Below are 20838 nucleotides of genomic sequence, written 5' to 3' on the forward strand. Positions count from 1 at the left end.
CTTCACCCTGGGGGTGCTCAGGAGTGGGCACCTCACAGGGAAAAGCCAGGAGGGGTTCCATAGCGGTATGAGTACAGCGCCTTGAGACCCTAACGGGTGAGTAGTGCGCTATACAAGTGCTAATTTACATTTACATTTACATGAATGGGACGAGGACGCAAGACAGAACTTTCCAACACTTTAATTGTTAGCGCCTGGTTTATAGGTTGACAGACAAGATAGTCTTTCACAAATGCGTTGGACTATCTGGTTCATTTGACCATTGTCCAACTCCCTTTATTTCGACCCTTACACCGGCAACATGATGGAGCAGGGGCCGTTACTGTAAGAACATCCGACCATCTGGCCTATTTAGAGCGGGCATTCTGATGATTTTTCTGACTGTCCGAAACAGAATTAAAATAATATTGACCCTCCGCATACACCTTTACAGAAAACTTCCAGAGAGTCAGGGTCATTAGTATTTTGATTCTCAGAAACAAAGTCCAAGTCTTGGAGTCTGTTTTCAAAACGAAAAAGGTTTGGTGAGCCTCCACCAACAACACCTCTCCGTGCCTTAAAAGGAGCCACTGTGGTGGTGGCTCCTGTGAATGCACAGAGGTCACAGCAAGGCTTTCAATGATCTTACAATATGGGGGTTGTAGTCTTTCAGAATGTTAGTAGTAATGCCATGCTCCACCTTGATGGACAAGCGGGCAGATCCTGAAACAATAAATTAGGTCTGATGTCCAAATATTCAGTTAAGTATGGAAAATGCATTGCAAATGTTCATGAATCTCCACAAAATACATATCATAGAGTATTCATATAATTTGTATGGGACACTTTTACTATGGTCTCCTTCCATTAAATATAATGGCCCAGATTTATGGTGGCCTAGTGCCATTCCAACGCCACATTAGCGTCATTTTTTCAACCCTAATGTGGCGTTATAAGGGCAAACGTGCCGTGCTATAGTTACAAAGTGCTGTAATGCTTGCATTGCGCCACTTTGTAACCCCTTGCAACACATTATGCCTGCGCCAGGCATAATGTAGACAAGAGGGCCGTTCTGGTGCTCGGGGGCGTAAAAATGGCCCAAACGAATCTATGAGATTCCTTTGTGCCATTTTTAGCAGCATTTTTTAATGCCTGCTAAGTGCAGGTGTTAATAAGAGGCTCCCATTGTGTTCAATAGGCCTCTGGATGCTTTGCAGGATTAGCATCAATATTTTTTACACTAGTCCAGTATAGTGCCGGACTAGCGCCAAAAATTATGACGCTAGTCCCCCTGACTACCGCCATGGTGCGCCGTATTTTAAATACGGCGCACACATGGTGGCGTTAAGGGGGCGCTAAGGGGGCACAAGAAAAGTGGTGCTGCACTAGGTTCAGCACCACTTTTCATAAATCTGGGCCAATGAGTGCTGGGAAATATGAACATTTAGCAGAATCACGGTTAACTCTGTATGACATTCTAGCAAACAAAAATGGAATTATTCCAACTTTGCACGTCTTTTAGGTTTCACCTGTGCACAGGAAAAAAGATTTTGAAAACAGCACAGTATGCTTAAAGAGATAAATCGAGAAGCGGCGCTATTTTCTAGTCACTGCTGCATAACCTCTTTCAAGCATCGAATTATTTGCAATGAAGCTTTGCAGTGGGCACATTGGCGGTGTGAAAACTGTCCCGCACCATCAAGCTGTTCCTAACAGCGGAAAATCCGTGATAGGTTGCACTATCAGACGATTCCCTCTGGATCACAAGCACGTAACATTATTCAATTTTAGAAGACATGGTGGAAAATGAAATGAAGGCTGACAAACTCTGTCTTTCACATTATGTTACTTTATACAGGGACAGAAAATACGTGGGATATTATACATTTGAACATTTTCCAACATATATTTCCATCCTATATTGCTGATACAATTAATGTGAAATGGCATTCTCTATATGCAAATTCTATGCTATTGAGTTATAATTAATTATGCAAATCAAATGCTAGTAAGCTACAATTAATTTCCAGGTAGATTAAGGTATTTATCACTGGGATTTTTTTACGTTTTCATATCGTTTACCCCAGATGAGAACACAAGGAAACCAATGAGGTCTTTTGAAAAGAACCTTTAATCATACCTTATATGTGATCTCAAATAATTCTTTTCAGGCGGTAAAATAAAAGATATTTCACATTTCAGTTGATTGCAAAGTAATTCCAGCAGAATATTAAATCAGACTGACTCTAGAGAAATGACTGCTGCGAACGCATCCATTATACTTTTTGCACTGTTATAGGATAGTAGCAGTAAGTTATTTCACAGACGTTTAAAGTCAACATATTCGAAAAGAAGTATTTGATTAGTGAATCTTTCATCAGTTGTAAAATGTGACTGTTGTAGTAATGGACCAGAACTGATAGTTTGTGTGCAGTGAAACAGCTTCTAAAATTACTGGAATCTTGGTCGTTACCACCATTATTTCGTGGGACATGAGGGTGTCTATAGGCATTGAGTAAAAGTTACCTCTAAGGTGTTAGCGCGTCTGACCTTAATAAGTAAACTTAAAAGGGGACGCGAATAGGTCGATGAACCTTTTGACTCACAATTAAGATGTTCTTACCATAGATCCAGTACATAATCAATAATCAATACACGATAATCAACAATCATTAGTAATCAATAAAATCAATAATCAATGGAGTCAATAATTGTCATGCACCATGACCTTTCAGTCATGAATAACCACACTTTTAGTAAAGGTTTAGAATGTTGATTTCCCTAGATTAACAATGCTAAGGTCATATAGATTAATCTCAAAATCAAATGGAACACATACAGAAACAACACTGTTGTCCAAAGCAGTGGAAGAAACGCAATCTAATCAAAGCTTGAACTACAACGCATTCTAGAGTTATGGTGCAAATCAATAGCAAAATCAACTGCGTCAAGGAAATGAAGTACATGAAGTTTAGCAGAGAAATTCATCAAGCATTTGTCCCTGTTATCATAATTCATTAATGAGAACCCTTAACTAACAACAGAATAGCATCAGCATGTTGGGCTTCATGCAATACAATTTAGCAACACTAATTTGGAAAACATCTAACTATGGTTCTATCAAAATAGTGCAGTTGGTACCTAGAAAGAAAAAGCAAATATGCATGGTAATCACAGTTTAGAATATACCTGGCCTCAGGGTGGATCAGCAAAGCAGAATCAGTCTTCGTCGGCAGGACATCGGTCGATCAGCAAGGCATCAGGCTTCAGCATCAGAAATTAAAAGGGGAAAGTCATTAAACATAAAAGTTAAGCACATCTCTAGTAAAGACACACAAGAAAGTAGTAACCTTTCGGTCAGGAAGTATGGGCAGAATGAGCCAGAATGTCCGAATGACCGTCTTCTCACTGTGCAGTGTTGTTATATTAAAGTTACCTAAACCATCCCTTAATTCCCTATTGGTCAGTTAATCGTATGTTCACACTCCAATAAAACTACTATCTCAAATCTATGAATTCTAATATTTCTCCATTCTCATAATATTGATTGATTTGTCTCGTGATGTCCTCATCATCCGGCTTGTCAAGTAACAATATTGTTGCAGCTTCTACTCTAGTCAGCATCTTCATTGTTCTTGTCCTGGGAAAGTCAGTCTCACACACATTACACATAAAATGTTGCATTAGCAAGAACATAATCTTTTAGCAGTCAGTTCAGATGAAAAGCTTCCGTTATGAGCACATTTAAACAATACAATAGACATTTCACAGTTTAATTCACTTGGTCAGCATTTTTATTGAACGCTAATACAGCTTTACATGAGGTCTGGCAAATAGGCCAAGACACTCGCAAAGTTAAGGCCTACAATTAATAATGCTAAAGCATACTTCATAACCCTTAATATGACATATTACTGCATTAGTCTAACATGTATTCAATATTTCATAAGTATTAATCATTGATTAGTACTTCGTTAACATTGGTGGCCATTCCTCGTGATCACATTTTCAAATGTGTGCATTATTTTTCTACGTTATTAAAATTTCTACATAAACTTATTATCCAAAATACATAAACACTCCTTAATAATTTGTATTAAAACATCTGTGCTAGCAAAGGACACCATACAACGGGCACTCATTCACAAGGTTGCTAGGACATGCTTGTTTTTAGGTGCCGGAGTCTTATGAAGTTAGATGAAGTGAAGAAATGAGCGGAAGTAAGGTGGAGCTCTCGAGTTGTCAAAACCTGGACGCAATATTTACCTATTGACCATAAATCAATTAATTCCTCAAATATTGGGCCTCCTGTCTTCTGTGGATACAATGAGGTAAGTGCAGTTTCCAATCTGTTTAACCAACGGAACCCTGCAGGGCCTCCAATCGCATCCTGTGGGAGTCACATGTCGAACTAGTGTTGATGCTAGGTTACTGAAAACATGTCTTGTGTCATAGGGAGCAAGGAGGTCTGTGCGAACCGCGCCTGTTGTCTTTTCATCGGCATGCTCTGCTGTGGCATGAAGAGCCTTGAGCTGCTTTGATCACAGTTCCTTTCTACCACTGACTTTTGACATCATTAAGGGCCAAAGGTCTTGGGTTGGTGCAATACTCCACTGTGAATGTGTATAATCATACTGTGCTGGACTGTCGAACAGGGGAGCAGAGAGTGAGTCAGTAGCAGAAAAATGCATACCCTAAAAAAACTGTTTAGGAATGTATTATAATGATCATCACACACATGCAATGCTTGCTTTGAGCTGGAGGTTGCCGACGCTCATTTTTAGGGACAGGCATTTATTTTTTCTCACCAGAAATTTCCTGAGAGCAACAGAGGGAAAAACACACAAAGGAAAGAGAGAAAGATGGAAAAACTGTTACCAAGGGAGAAAGGAGGAAGCTGCAGGACTGAGATCAATCTGTCAATCTGTTTTTGTACAGCACAACTACTCACCAGTGAGTGTCTCAAGGTGGTGGGGGGGAGGGGAGGTGGACAGAGCCTCATCCCAAGAGCCATATCTTGAGGTTCTTCCTGAAGATGGTGAGCGATGAGCTTTGTCTGAGGTGCAAGTAGCTCTTGGCTGCGAGGTAGGTGAAGGACCCTCCTTCAGAGGTGGTTTTCCATATGCGTGGGATGGTGGCCAGTGCCTACTGGGCAGATCGGAGGGGTCTGGTGGGGTTGTGGAAGGAGACGCAGTGATTTAGGTAGGCCGATCCGATCTTGTGAATGGCTTTGTAGGTGTGGGTGAGTAGCTTGATGATGATTTGTTTCTCCACCAGGGCCAGTGGAAGGTCCTTGGTGCTGGGAGATATGATGCTGGCAGGGGAGGTTCAGAACAAGTCTGGAGGCAGCATTTTCAATGAGTTGCAGCTTTCTGATGTTTTTTGTTGTGGTGCCGGCATAGAGTGTGTTGCCGTAGTCGAGCTTGCTTGTGACAAAGGCGTTGGTGACTGTCCTGCGGCAGTCTACTGGGATCCATTTAAAAATCTTTTGGAATTGATGGAGGGTGTGCCAGCAGGAGGAGGTGACCGTGTTTATGTGTCGGGTCATTGATAGGGAGGTGTCGGGGAGGATTCCTAGGTTGCTGGCATGGTCAGTCGGAGAAGGTAGGGCACTAAGAGATGTGGGCCACCAGGAATCGTCCAAGGCTGAGGTGGAGTTTCCGCAGATGATGAGCTCGGTCTTATCTGAGTTGAGCTTGAGGCAGCTCTCTCATATCTAGACGGCGACGGCTTCCATTCCTGTGTGGAAGTTCCTCTTGGCCTCATCCGGGTTTTCAGTGAGTTATATGATGAGTTGTGTTAGAGGCATATGACACGAAGTTCAACTCGTGGCACCTGAAGATGGCTGCGAGTGGGGCCATGTATATGTTGAAGAGTGTTGGACTCAAGGAGAATCCCAGAGGAACTCCGCAGCTGACTTCTGTAGGTTTGGATGTGTAAGGTGGGAGCCTCACTCTCTGTGTTCTTCCGGAGATGAAGGAGTGGATCCACTGCAGAGCTTTTCTGCGGATTCCTGCATCATGGAGTCTGGTGCATAAGGTGCTGTAGGAGACTGTGCTGAAGGCTGCTGAGAGGTCAAAGAGTATGAGTGCTGAGGTGTGGCCACAGTCTAGTAGTGTGCGGCTGTCATCAGTGGCTGCAAGAAGAGCTGTCTCCGTGCTGTGGTTGCTGCGGAACCCAGACTGGGAGGCATCCAGTGAGTTGTTGTCCTCGATAAATTGCTGCAGCTGTGAGTTGATGGCCTTTTCAGTACTTTGGCTGGGTGGGGTTACAGTGAGATGGGCCGGAAATTCTTCAGCTCTGATGGGTCAACTGAGGGTTTCTTCAGGAGGGGGCCTACCTCGGCGTGTTTCCAGTCTTCGGGGAAAGTAGCTGTGTTGATGGAGCAGTTCATTGTCTTGCAAAGCTCGGGGCGATGGATGTGCTGGCTCTGATGTGGATGTGGTGGGGGCAGGGGTCTGTGGGAGCTCCAGAGTGAGTGCTGTACATGATGCTTTCTGTTTCCTCATGGTGAGAGTGGACCAGCTGTGATGGTTTAGGTGGGTTCTGGGGGGTGGGTCGGATCTGATGGTGGGCTGGTTCTCTGAGAGGAAACTGTCATAAATGTCCTTGATCTTGCGGTGGAAGAAGGTGGCAAGTCTGTTGCAGAGGTATTGCGAAGGGGGGATGCTGGTGGCGTCAGAGGGGGGATTGAAGAATTAGTTGATAACCATAAAGAGTTCCTTTGTGTTGTGTGTGGAGGAGTTGATGCATTCCAGGAGTGCGCTATTTCGCGTTCTTTATGTGTTGGTGGTGGATGGTGGTGGCGGCTCTGAAGGAGGTGAGGTCTTCGCTGTTTTGGCTGTTTCTTAATTTCTTCTCTAGGTCACTGCAGGTGCGCTTGGATTCTAGGAGTTCGGTAATGAACCAGCCTGTTTTATTTTGGATGCGCTTGGCCGATGTTATATGGAGGGGGTCTAGGGCATTGGCACATTCAGTGATCCAGGAGTTGAGGTTGCGGGCTGCAGTGTTGGCGTCATGCGGGGGTGATTTGGCGAGTGTTGTAGTGAGTTGCTCGTCGGTGATTTCCTTCCATTTCCTGTGAGGGGCCATAGGGTTGTGGGTGCGGCTGCGGCTGCTGGGTGCGGTGATGGTGAAGTGTAGGCAGTAGTGTTCTGTCCAGTCTGGGGTGGAGATGGTTTTGATGATAACCCGGTTGCAGGAGGTGAAGATGGGGTCCAGTGTGTGTCCTGCGGCGTGTGTGGGTACGGTGATCAGTTGTCTGAGGCCGAGGTGGTGAGGTTGTCGAGTAGGGAGGTTCTGCTTTGGTGGTTGTGGTCCTCGAGGTGGAAATTCAGGTCACCGAGGAGGAGGTAGTCAGAGGATGCCAGGGCCTGGGGGGTGGCAATGTCTACAATGGTGTCAATGAATGGTGGGCAGGGACCGGGGGATGGAGGAGTTGTGATCGACGTGGATCTGGAAGTGAAGGTGTTCCATTGCGGTGAAGTGTTCCTCCGTGTTGGTGGTGTTGCGCCAGGGAGGCAGGAAGTGTCTGGCAGTGGATTAAAAAGGCCTGAGGTGGATTTAGCTGGATTAAGGACTACACAGTCTTGGTATTTGGCACACTGACATTTAATGGTGCTAGTCGTAGGGTTCTAAGCAGAACTTTGGGCACAGGTACTCATTATTTTTCACATTAAGCACTTCATGCAGGGCTATGTGTATGCTATTAAGGCAGACTTCCCGTCCCAGAGAACAGTATTTGAAAACTTAGGGACTCACTTAGCCCACCAGTTCAGCCGAGCCCCTGGGTTCCACCCCCTCAGCACATGATCTTCTGTCATATTTTGAGATCCCTACCAGTCTTTGGGGGATCTCATTGTCTGCAGTGCACCTGCTGCAGGGACGGATGCACTGTTGGCAGAAGAGTACGTCAAGGTCATACCATGATTTTTTGGCACATCTCCTTCTTTTCACAAAGGAGGAGTTAGTTACAGTTAAACCAAAACATAAAGGCCCTGATGTGTAGGGAGGAAACTTCATATTGTTTGCCTGCCCTGATCAGTTGGCATTCCATAAAGAATCCAGACAAGGAAAATGAGTGATGGTTGTCCAGCTCTAAACATTAATGTTAGAGCTATCAGCCTAAGGGTGGTGTCCCCCAAAATTTCTTCATTCCTCCCCTTATTTTTGTTGATCTCCCTTTTTGCTGGCCTTAGGACTTTGCATATTTTACCACTTCTAAACAGTGCTAAAATGCATATCCTCACTCCTCAAACCATGGTAACTTTGGCTTGTCCCCAATTAACATATTTAAGTAACTTGGAAATCCCTAGCACAGTGGTACTTCAAGTGCCAGGGCTTGTAATAAATGCTACTTAGTGATCTGCATCAATGATTGTGCCACCCACTCAAATACCCTTTTAAACATCTGAGGTCTGCCATTGCAACCTGAGTGAGCAGTTTTACACTGTCAATTCGATTCATCAAAATAAACTTTTTGCAATGCCCAAACCTTACTTTTTAATACACATAACACCCGTAAGATAGGCCCTAAACATCCCGAGGGCAGGGTGCAGTGTATTCAAAAAGTAGGATATGTACCTTTTAACTTTTACATGTCCTGGTAGTGAAATACTCCTAAATTCCTATTTCGCTACTGCATGGCATACCTCTCCTCTACCTTAGGCTAACATTGGAACTACCTTATAACACTTAGGCCCTCATTACGACCCTGGCAGTGAGTGATAAAGTGGCAGTAATACCGCCAACAGGCTGGTGGTAACTACCACCAAATTATGACCATGGTGGTGATAGCTCCCAATAAACAGCCAAAGTACCACACCAACCACCAGGGCAGAAACAACTCTCACCACAGCGGTAGCCACCAACAGCCAGGCGGGAGACAAAGTACCGCCCACCATATTATGACACTGCAAACCACCACCTTTTCCGGTGTGGTACCAATGCCATTAAAAGACTGGTGGAAATCACTGAAAAGAAAAGACTCACTATCAGAGAAACAGGGAAGAACAACGCTGCCATGGAACCCGAACTGCTAGTCTTCCCGATGATCTTTTACGTTATGCTCCACCTAGAACACCAACACCAACAAATAAGATGACGGTGAGTACAGCCGCCTAGCACACAAGGGAGGGAGGGAGGAAAACAAGAGTGACATGCACACGCACGACACACACCAGACACACACTCACCATACTCACAACCAGCTGCACACGAAAAACAATGGCACCAGAGACACAGCAGAATAATGCAAGGACAACAGGAGTTGACCAAAGTAAATGTATTCATATCAACAGCTAATAAATATTGAATTGACAGCTAAACAGATATTTACACATGTACACAAAGGGCCACTGCCCAGTCCAAAGTTCAAAGGGCCCACATGGCCACAGGGCACAGTCCAAGACCCAACTCGAATCCTGACTTAATCCAGATAGAACTCTGCAGGGGCATCAGTTTGCAAGTGGGCAGGCACCTCAGGAGGAGGGGGGGCACATGGGCCAGATTTGGGAACAAGCCACTGGTTCTGGATGGGGCAACATACCCATTGCTCTGTCCTGGGGAGTGGAAGGCCACAGTCTCTCAGGTGGGTGACTTTCCCACTGGTTCTGGATGGGGCAACACACCCATTGCTCTGTCCTGGAGAGTGCAAGTCCACAGTCTGTCTAGTGGGTGACCTTTCCACTGGTTCTGGGTGGGGCAACATGCCCATTGCTGTGTCCTGGGGAGTGCAAGGCCACAGTCTGTCAGGTGGGTGACTTTCCGATTGGTTCTGGATGGGGCAACATGACCATTGCTGTGTCCTGGGGAATGGAAGGCCACAGTCTCTCAGGTGGGTGACTTTCCCACTGGTTCTGGATGGGGCAACATGCCCATTGCTCTGTCCTGGGGAGTGCAAGTCCACAGTCTCTCAGGTGGGTGACTTTCCCACTGGTTCTGGATGGGGCAACATGCCAATTGCTCTGTCCTGGGGAGTGCAACGCAACAGTCTCTCAGGTGGTCTCTCAACTTACCCATTGGTTCCGGAGGGGGTCCCTCGTACAGCAGCCCCTGGAGGGTGACCTACATGGCATCCGCTGGTTGTGATGGCTGCAGTGTGGTGGTGGTGGATAGAGGTTCCCTCTGGGCAGCCTCTGCAGCTGGTGATGGCTGCAGTGTGGTGGGGGATGGAGGTGGCTCCTGGGCAACCTCTGCAGTTGGTGATGGCTACAGTGTGGTGGTGGATGGAGGTGCCTCCTGGGCAGCCTCTGCAGTTGGTGATGGCTGCAGTGTGGTGGTGGATGGAGGTTCCTCCTGGGCAACCTCTGCGGGTGGTGATGGCTGCACTTCCTCAGCTGGCAGTGGGGGCCCAGTAACTGATGGTGGTGTCACCCTAACAGCCTCCGCTGGAGTAGAGGGCTTCATCTCCTCCATTACATGGGGCGTGGATTCCTTGGCCTTCCTGGCAGGAGTGGATGGCTTCTTCCCCTCCTTGGATGGAGGTGCAGACGCCTTCCCCTTCTTTCCTGGAGGTGTAGTATCCTTACCACCACGAGCAGGTGATGCCACCACTGTCCCCGTGGACTGTTTGGCCGAGGTGCTTGGCTGGGTCTTTGGTGCCCTGCTTATACGGGCAGGAAGGGGGGAGGGGAGGGAAGAGGACAAGTTGGGCAAGGAAAAATTTTTTAGGGACAGTGGGGAAAGAGGAGGGAGGAGTGATGGGAGTGGAGGTAGAGGTAGTGGTTGTAGGAGGTGTATGTCTGCCGGCTTTGGGTGCGGGTGCATGGGCTGTATGTTGAGGTAAGGTGGATGGATGTTGAGTGTGTAAGTGCTTGTGTTTGTGTCCTTTAGGAGGGGTGACAGACTGGGTGGGAGAGGACAGAGGGTACACGTGCATGGCTGTTGTGGAGGTGTCTGCTAGTGAGGTGTGTATGCTGCTTGATGTGGTGGTGCTGGTGGTGGATGTTGATGTAGTGCATGCTGGTGTGAGTGTAGACATGACTGGGAGGGAGATGGAGGAGGAGGAGGAGACAGTGGAGGCAGTGGATGTAGTCATGTCTACAAATGTATGGTGTTAGTGTGAGTGCTTGTGGGATGAAGTGTGGTGATTGTGTTTGCCTGTGCCACTCTTGGTTGTTGTCTTGTGTGCATGCTCATCTCTATGTGTACCTGGGATGGGTTGGGGTTAAGGAGAATGGGACTGGGAAATGATAGTTGGAGAGGGGACGGTAGAAACAGAGACAATGGCTGCCATCAGAGAGGAGGCCAGAGCGTGAATCAATCTCTGTTGGGTTGCCAATCCATTGTGAATGCCCTCCAGCAATGCATTGCATTGCTGCATCTATGATGCCAGCCCCTGAACGGTATTCACAATGGTTGATTGCCCTACAGAAATGGATCTCAGGAGGTCAATAGCCTCCTCATTCAGGGCAGCAGGGCTGACTGGGGCAGGGCATGAGGTGTCTGGGGGTGAAGAAGATGCCCACCCTCCTGGGTGAGTGGGCATGGGCAACTCGCTGAGGGGCTACTGGGAGGGCGGTGCTGGTACGGGGGTGGTGGCTGTACCTGCATCCGGGGTGGTCACAGAGGTGTCCGCCACCACTAGGGAGCTCCCATCGGAAGGGGTGTCTGAGTCAGTGTTTTCACCTCCAGTCTCCGCCGTGGTGCTACCCTCGCTCTCCGTTCCACTGGTGCCCTCTGCAAGGGTGGGCTCTGCTTCCTGGGTCCTATGGGAGGCAGCTCCCTCTGTTGCTAGTGCCCCAGCTTCTCTGCCAGACGATGGTAATGCACACAAGGATAGGATGACAAAACAAGAAAGGGGGGAGAGAGACAAAGGATACATTGGGTCAATGACTGCACCAAATCCACAGTTGGCATACGCTTCACCATCACACACAGGGAACAGGCTTAAGCACTATGCATTGCACTGCCAGTGATATGACTCGTTACTAAGGCAAGATGAGGGCCACACACCGTCAACTGCAGCACTCCTGGGACCCACGATTCCCTGCCTGAAATGGGCTGCTAACAAGCTAGGTTACCTGTATTTACCACACACCCATTACCCTTGAGATGACCCACCTGCAATGTCTGGTCTGGCCTTAGGGGCACCCACTAACACACATCCACCAACCGGATACCACCCCACCTGCCAAAATATGTAATGATATCCACTGTCCTCACCCCCTTGTGGCTGCTGTGATTCCCTCAAGCACCCATCCAGCTCAGGGTAGGCCACCGCCAGTATGCGGGCCTTCAGGGGGGTGAGGGTCTAACTGGCACCCCTTCCTCATTGGCAGGCCATTCCCCGCTGGGCCTCCGTGGTCTTCCATGCCCAGCCTCTCTGGTCCTCCCACCGTTTCTGACAGTGGGTGCTCCACCTGCAATAGACCCCCAGGGTCCGCACGTCCTTGACGATGGCACGCCATATTCCCTTCTTTTGATGGGGGCTGACCTGCAGAGGAAATACAGACAGGAGAACACCATTAAACAAACACAAATTGCCCACCATACCCGTTTCCATCACCATTGGCAGACATCGCCCAGCGCACACCATGTACACTGCCAAAAGGAATTCCCCCTACCCCTCCACAATGCTTGCACACACATCCCCATGCATCTGTCCCACATGCATTGTGCCCAAAGTGTACTCGCCTATTGCTCTGGAGGCCCATAGAGCAGTCTGTACTGGGGTAGGACCTCATCCACCAGTCGCTCCAACTCCTCAGAAGTGAATGCAGGGGCCCTTTCCCCGGTAACACAGCCCATGGTAGGTTCCAGACACAGGTCACAGCAGCACACGCAGTGTAGGTGTTCTCCTGTAGAAGGTCAGGAAACAAGTGAGGAATCAGATAGAAAATGGCGGTCACGTCCGCGGCGGTGTACACCGTCACCACCGGTGCAGATCCCCATTGGCCACTGTACTCCATAGAGCCCCATATTATCCAATGAGGAATTGCACGGCGGTGCAAGACCGCCTTCCGCCATGACACCCAACGTCAGCGGAATTACCTCACTTCCACCTGCCCCTACATACAGGACAGGTGGTCCCCATTTCAGGGGGGAACAGTAATAACTACAATAACTGCATCACTAATTAGATTGGCACATACCTCGCCATTGACACTGTCCCATTACATAAGTGCACCATGAATACTGCATTTGTGGTTCCATTGTTTCAACTGTGACAGCCCATTCACTCTTGTGTCCCTTAGATACCTGTCGCTGCGATGAATAGGAGGTAGAGACACACCCGGTGTACAGGCCTCTGGTGGACTTAGCTACTCTGGAGGGCAGGCACATTATCCTCACCTATAGACTGGACAGGGCCACAATCACAGAGCGGTGTGCCCAATTGGAGCCAAACCTGATCTCATTTATCCGTCATCTAACTGGGATCCCCCCTATTGTGCAACTTCTATCAGTGCTCCATTTCTTGGCAACTGGTTCCTTCCAAGTGACAGTGGGCTTGGCAGCATGAATGTCACAGCCAATGTTCTCAATCGTGCTGGCAAGAGTGTTGGCTTCCCTGGTAAAACACATGTGCAGCTACATTTCTTTCCCCCAGGTGGAAGAATTGGCCACTGTGAAGGCCAGATTTTATGCAGTGGGACATCTCCCCAATATAATTGGGACGATTGATGGTACATATATTGTGTTTGTCCCCCCACCGCCAGAATGAACAGGTGTTCAGGAATCGTAAAAGTTTCCACTCACTGAATGTACAGATGGTGTGCCTGGCGGACATGTACATCTCCCATGACATTTGTCCCCCCACCGCCAGAATGAACAGGTGTTCAGGAATCTTAAGACTTTCCACTCACTGAATGTACAGATGGTGTGCCTGGCGGACCAGTACATCTCCCACGACAATGCTAAGTATCCAGGGTCGGTGCATGATCCCTTTGTTCTGTGAAATAGCAGCATCCCAAATGTGATGGCCCAACTACAGAGGCACAGGGTGTGGCTAATAGGTGAGCCTTGGTCCCCACCCACTGTATATTAGTGTATGCCTTCTGATGTTAACCCCATAGGATTGTGTGTGGCTAAATGTGCTCCCTTCAATACTTGCAGGTGATTCTGACTAACCAAAACTATTGTGGCTGCTAACCCCTGTGACGTATGCCAGGACAGGGGCTGGGGAACTTTATAATGAGGCACATGGGTGAACCAGACAGATCATCGAAAGGACCTTCGACCTCCTAAAGGCCATGTTCAGGTGCCTCCATCTGACAGGTGGATCCTTGTGCTACTCACCCGAGAAGGTCTTCCAGAAAGTAGTAGCATGCAGCATGTTGCACAACCTGGCCCTCAGACGCCATGTACCTTTTCTGCAGGAGGAGGAGACTGGAGATGCCCCTGTGGCAGCAGTAGGCCCTGAGGACAGTGAGGATGAGTAGGCTCAGGATGAGAACAACAGAACCACAGCTATCCGTCAGTACTTCCATTGACACACAGGTGAGACAGTGCAACTTCACATTTCTATGACTACTGGTGTATCCTGTGTGGCTGTAGCATGATGGCATTGACTTCCTTTTTATATCAACTTACTGTCACCTATGGTATGTCATTTTACAGATGTTGATGATATAACAACTGTGCACTGATGTGCCAGCTACAGTTCTTTATTTCTATGCTCTCACAGTGCACAGCTCATTTGCAATGGATGTGACTGTTTCCATAAATACACATTTTCAAAACATAAAATACTGGTAGTCAAGTTGTGTTCAAGGGTGTTTATTGTAGTGCTAAGTAATTGAGGGAAAAGTGCAATGGAATGGGGTGATGGTGGAGGGTAGTCCAGGTATTGTTCCAGTCTGTTTGTAGCACAGGTGAAGTGTCCAAGGGGCCATAGGAAGGGGAGCAAAGGCAGTTCAAAGTGAACAAGGAGGAAAATCAGCAGAGTCTCATTTCCTGGCGGTGGTCTTGGCTTGTATTCTGTCTGGGTCGCAGGGAACGTTTGCGGGGTGGTTTACCTTCTGCAGGGGGGGGATGCTGGTGGCCTGTGGGTCCTGTGGTGGGGCCTCCTGCCCCCTAGCTGCAGCAGATGTGGAGGGCTGGTCAATGGACTGGCTAGTGGTCGGGGCCCGCTGCTGTGCTGTTGCTTCCCTCATGATGTTGGCCATGTCTGCCAGCACCCCTGCTATGGAGATCAAGGTTGTGTTAATAGCCTGCAAGTCCCCCCTGATCCCCTGATACTGTCTTTCCTGCAGCCGACTGTTCTCCTGCACATTGTCAAGGATCTGGCCCATCGTGTCTTGGTAATGTTGGTAGGATCCCAGGATCTCGGAGAGTGCCTCCTGTAGAGTTGGTTCCCTGGGCCTGTCATCCCCCTGGTGCACAGCTGTCCTTCCAGTGTCCCTCTTGGCCTGTGCCACTGTCCCCTGAACGGTGTGCCCACTGCCACTGACCCTGGGTCCCTAATTGTCTTGGGGGGAAGGTGTGGCCTGGGGTCCCTGTACAGGTAGGCACACTGCTGAGTGATGTGTCCTGGAGACAGAGGTGTGGGTACGCTGGGTGAGTGCTGTGGTGTTGGATACTGAAGGGGGAAGCTCTGTGGTGGTCTGTGAGTAGGCTTGGGTGACCGACTGTCCAGTGGTCCCTGATGGGCCAGGTATGTCATCCAGATCCTGAAGACCCGAGTTACTGTCATCACTGGGGGCATCTTCTGTTGGGGGAATGGATAGTCTTAGCACCTCCTCTCCGCTGACATTGGCTGGGGTACCTGTGGGGAGGTAAGTGATGTATTATGCTTCATATGTATGACATATTGTACATCCCTGGCTTCCCCTCTATCGTTGGTGTTGCCCTGCCACCTTTTGCTTGTGTATGGTGATGTATTCTGGGATTGTTAGTTTCCCTCTGCTGTGCATGCTTTAGTGACGGGTGTCCATGCAGGGCTGGGAGGGCTGTCCATGCATTGGTATGGCATGCAGGATTTGGCATTGGGGTTAGTCATATGTGTAGGTGCAGTATGTGGGATGGGGTGGAGTGATGGGAGCGAGGGTGAGGGTGTGAGATGGCATGCAGGTATCGAGGGTGATAAGTGGTAATTGTTGACTTAACAGTGTCCAGTCCTCCCGCTACTCCAGTGAGTCCCTCAGGATGCAGGATTGCCAAGACTTGCTCCTCCCATGCTGTGAGCTGTGGGGGAGGAGGTAGTGGTCCACTACCAGTGTTCTGTATAGCGGGCTGCTGTCTTGCTGCTATGGAACGTGCCTTCCCCCATAGGTCGTTCCGCCTCTTCCTGATGTCGTCCCTTGTTCTTGGGTGCTGTCCCACGGCGTTCTCCCTGTCCCAATTCTCCACCATAGCTCCATCTTCCTGGCAATGGATATCTGCTGTCCCTGTGCTCCAAACCGGTGTGGCTCTACCCTGACAATTTCCTCCACCATGACCCTTAACTCCTCATCAGTGAAACTGGGGTGCCTTTGTGGGGACATGGGTGTTGTGTGTTGGTGAGAGTGTGTTGAGTAATATGGTGGGGTGTGTGATGTGGGGTGCATGAGGGATGTATGGGTGTATGTGGCGTGTGTGTCTAGTTGTCTCTGTGCTGTTCGTGTCAATCTCCTGGCAGTAACTGTTGTTCATAAAGGGCTGTGGGTAATGTGGGTGTGTGTTTTATAGTGGTGTGGGTGTGGTGTGTATGAGTGTCAGGTGTGTATTTTTCATATTGACCAATGTAGTGTTGTTTTGTATGTGGGTGTCCATTCTGAGCGCGGCGATATGTACCGCCAATGGTTTACCGCTGTTGAATGTCCGCCGTGGTGATTCATGCATCATAATGTGATGGGCGTTGTTTTGTTGGCGTGACAGTATGGGTGTTGGGTCTGCCACTTTTGCACTGACCTTTGGGCTGGCGGATTTGGGTATGTGGCTGTATTCTGTGGTATTGGTAGGTGTCTGTCTTAATATGGTGAATGGATATTCGCCACAGCAGCGGTATGTTGGGGGCCGTCATTGTGGCGGTAATCGGCATTTACCGCCAATGCTATAATGAGGGCCTTAAAAAGCTGTAATTTCCAAATGGGAACAGGTACCCAGTTCATGTTTGGTGTCTTTAGAATTGTAAATCAAAATCCTGACATTTGGGTCTTTGTGCTTAGACAGCCACACACAATAGAAAGCTTTGGTGTGCCTGGGTGGACCATCACTGGCAGGAAGGGAAGATGGAGCTGAACATAGCCCTACGTACACATGAATAGGCTGTGTCTTGCCTCCACACAAATGGCTGCATAATCCCAGTGCTCAGTCTGGAGCTTGGGTATGGAAGGCATTTTAGAAGCTTCTCCCACAGCACAAGGTATAAATACTGGACCTAAGACACCACTTTTTCAGTACACTTCTCAAACTGTGTGTACTCCACAGGAATAAGGGTTTCAGTGCTGCTAAAAAAAGTGTAACTCTGCTGGACTGCTGCTCTGAATAAACACTGCCCTACTGTGTTGACCTAATACCTGCATTCCTCTTGCCTGAGTATGAAGGACTGGCCTGGATCTGTCGAACCCAGGACCCCACTGTGTCTCCAAGGGCTAGTTGGTTTGCCTCATGTCATGTGCCTCTGGGTTAGAAGACTTCAAAAACCTTGACCGCCAGCACCTGGACTCTGTCACCTGTGTGTCTACGTTGTAAAGAGGTGTCACTCCACTTCTGGGCTCTTGGTAGTAGGCCCAAGGTGCTCTGCCAGTCGCTGTGGATGCAGCAGAACCAACACACGTTTGTCAAGGAGAGAGCACATAGATCACCAGCCCAGTGGCCTGTTACTGGAGCACCCCTGTGACCCATAATCACCATACTACTTACTTTCCATGATCGCAACACTACTTTACGACTGATTGGTGAGAAAGGATTGTTACAGTATCAGGGCATGGCCATTTCCATTTCCATTTTTCCAGACTTCACGCAACTGGTTCAGGAGGCACGTAGCAAATACTCTGAAGTCAATACGACTCTCCAAAGATGCTGCCTTCGCTGTGCTATGCTGTGTCCAGCACGATTGCGCATTGAGATGGAGGGCAAACACCATATCTTTACCACTCCTGTGGATGATGCATTATTTTGCAAACAGAGGCTGGGGTAGTTTCTGTGGATCGTGCAGCAATCTGCCAGTTCCTCCCTCTCTCCGTATCTGGGCTCACAGGACACCCATTTACCTTGACTGACTGATGTGTGCTCAGACTCCCACCAGTGCCGATGCCAGTACAAATCCTGTCCTGAAACTTTGGTGTGTGCTGGAACTTCTGCAAATACTTTGAATATACTACGTACATTTGTCTGCAGTATTCACACTCTTACAGAAATGCTCTACAATTGGACATTTCCCCCTCCTCACAGAGCGTTGCCAAACCCCAAGGTCTACACCATCATATTTGCTTGTTTAGTTTTCCTCTTGTTTTTTGGGATTTGCCAGATTTTACATTTACTGTTGTGGGTGGGCCCATTGGGAGGGGTTGAATGTGTTATGTATGATGTCAGAATCTGTCACACACGTAACTGAATGGCATTTCAGGCTTTTCTCCATACTTATCTTATATACACTCATTATCATCACTATGATCTAGCAAGGTAAAAGTGTTCACTCTTTTCCTTTAAGATGTGCAAACTGGAACATTAGAGGCCTCAACAACCCTAGTAAGGGAAAGCAAGTTCTATCCTACCTAAGCCTGGCATTCCTCCAAGAGACTTACTTATCACCCTGTATTGACTACTTTTACGCTACACAATGGGCGCCAACTGCTACTTTGCATGTTACCGTTCATATTCCCTAGGGGTATGCATACTAATTCAGTAAAGTAACCCCTTCATTTGCTGCAATATTGACTCAAACCCTGAGGGGAGATAATTGTTGGTGTACAGAGACCTGGTTGGTGTACCTATCTTACTCACCAATGTATATGCTCCCAATTTCAACTCTTTTCCACGCTCAAGACTTGGTTAGACTGCTTTTGCGCAGCTAATTTTCTCCTTGGTGGGGATTTTAATATCACTTGTGATCCCACTCTAGACTCTACTGGCTCCACTGGAGTCACAAAGCCTCACTCTCTGCAAATCCTCAGAGATCTTCTAGATACCCTTCATTTATCTGATGCGTGACTTACCCGCCACCCACACATGTCTGACTATACCTTCTATTCAGCCCCAAACAATGTCTGGACCCGTATAGACTACTGGTACCTCTCGCCAACAGTGCTTCAGTGGCACACTCACATTACTCACCACCCACAGACTTTATCGGACCATTCTCCTGTGGTAGATAAACTCTGTATACCCTGTTCCAATCCACCAACCAGGACTTGACGCAATACATGACGGGGTATTTCGCACTGAAATTCGTGACGCCATCATTGAGCATTTTGCATTGAATACTGGCTCTGTTCGATGCCATTCATCAAGGGGGTCTGTATAGCCAAGCATACAGGAGTCCCTCGTAGCATCGGGATTGATCTAGTCAAGAAGGAAGGATGCTTAAAGACCTAAATAGTCAGGCCTGCTCTTGCAGAGATCAGGTGTCCCCCACATGCATGCTCTGCTGTAGGAATTTCATGATTTGGCAACCCAAGAGGTAGCCTACCTAAGTAAATATACTAGGGCCCGACGGTATGGGTAGGGTGTGAGGCCCAGGTGAACGGTGGCCCGTATTTTGCGCCCATGATACTAGGCCTCATATATCACTAGTTTGCTCCAGGAGAATGGTACAATGAATCTGACCACACTGTTCTAGTGTCTGAGTTTACTGCTTATTATAGCCTCCTGTGTACTCTCTGGGTTGACAAGCCCGCTGTTGCACTGGCGGACTGTCTGTCTGAAATCGCTATGGTGTGGCTAGAGAGAGGACAGCAACAAATTCTGGCCTCCCCTATTACATGCGAAGAGCTCACTCAGGCTATTGATGCCCTAAGCGGATCTGAAGCCCCTGGATTGAACAGCTTCACAGGTGATTTTTATACGGCTTACATAAATATCTTGGCCCCTTACCTACTGGAGGTGTATGCTGAATCCTTACAACTGGGTATTCTCTCTTCCACCCTTGGAGAAACTGTTATTACTTTATTACTAAAACCTGGCAAACCTCTACATCTTTGCACGTCATACAGCCCACTGTCATTGTTAAACCACAATAACAAAATACTTGCTAAGGTTATCGCTACACATCTCACTCTCCTAATGGATATGATTATCTCCCCTATGCACGATTGGTTTGTTCCCCATATCTTCACAGCGATCAACCTATGGACTGTATTTGCAGTTACTAATTAAATACCCCTGGATCTTCATGAAGCACCTGGGCTTTTAGATGCCAAAAAGGCGTTAGACTCTCTTTAATGCTAGTTCCTGCATTCCACGCTAACGGAACTCAGAATCCATAGAGGATTAAGAGACCTGATTACTCTGCTCTACACAGCTCCACTTGCCCTCCTTTGGATAGATGGCACACTGTCAGAGTTCTTTCCCCTAACATGGGTCACCTGTCAGGGTTTCCCGCTTTCTCCTCTTCTAGTTTTTGGTTATATGGATCCTCTTGTGCATTATCTACAACAACATCATTTAGCTCACAGCCTATGATTCCATCTGGGACCATTGTTAACCTCCCTCTATACCAATGATATCTTCTTAATAGTTCGGGACCCGACCATTACTCCCCCCCGATACGAGAGATGGCATGCTTCGGCACCTTCTGTGGTCTGTCCATAAACTGGAGTAAATCAGAGCTCTTTTCCTTGACTGATGCAATGACCCCTTGCTCTCTTGACCACCCGCTACATTGGTGCATAGACCCACCTAAATATCTAGGCATTTATCTCCACAGAGATAGCACTGAAGTAGTTTGTCTGAATTTGTGGCCAATCATTAAACTCACTACACAGATAGATTGTTGGG

Source organism: Pleurodeles waltl, chromosome 8 (assembly GCF_031143425.1).
Source record: "Pleurodeles waltl isolate 20211129_DDA chromosome 8, aPleWal1.hap1.20221129, whole genome shotgun sequence".
NCBI lineage: Eukaryota > Metazoa > Chordata > Amphibia > Caudata > Salamandridae > Pleurodeles > Pleurodeles waltl.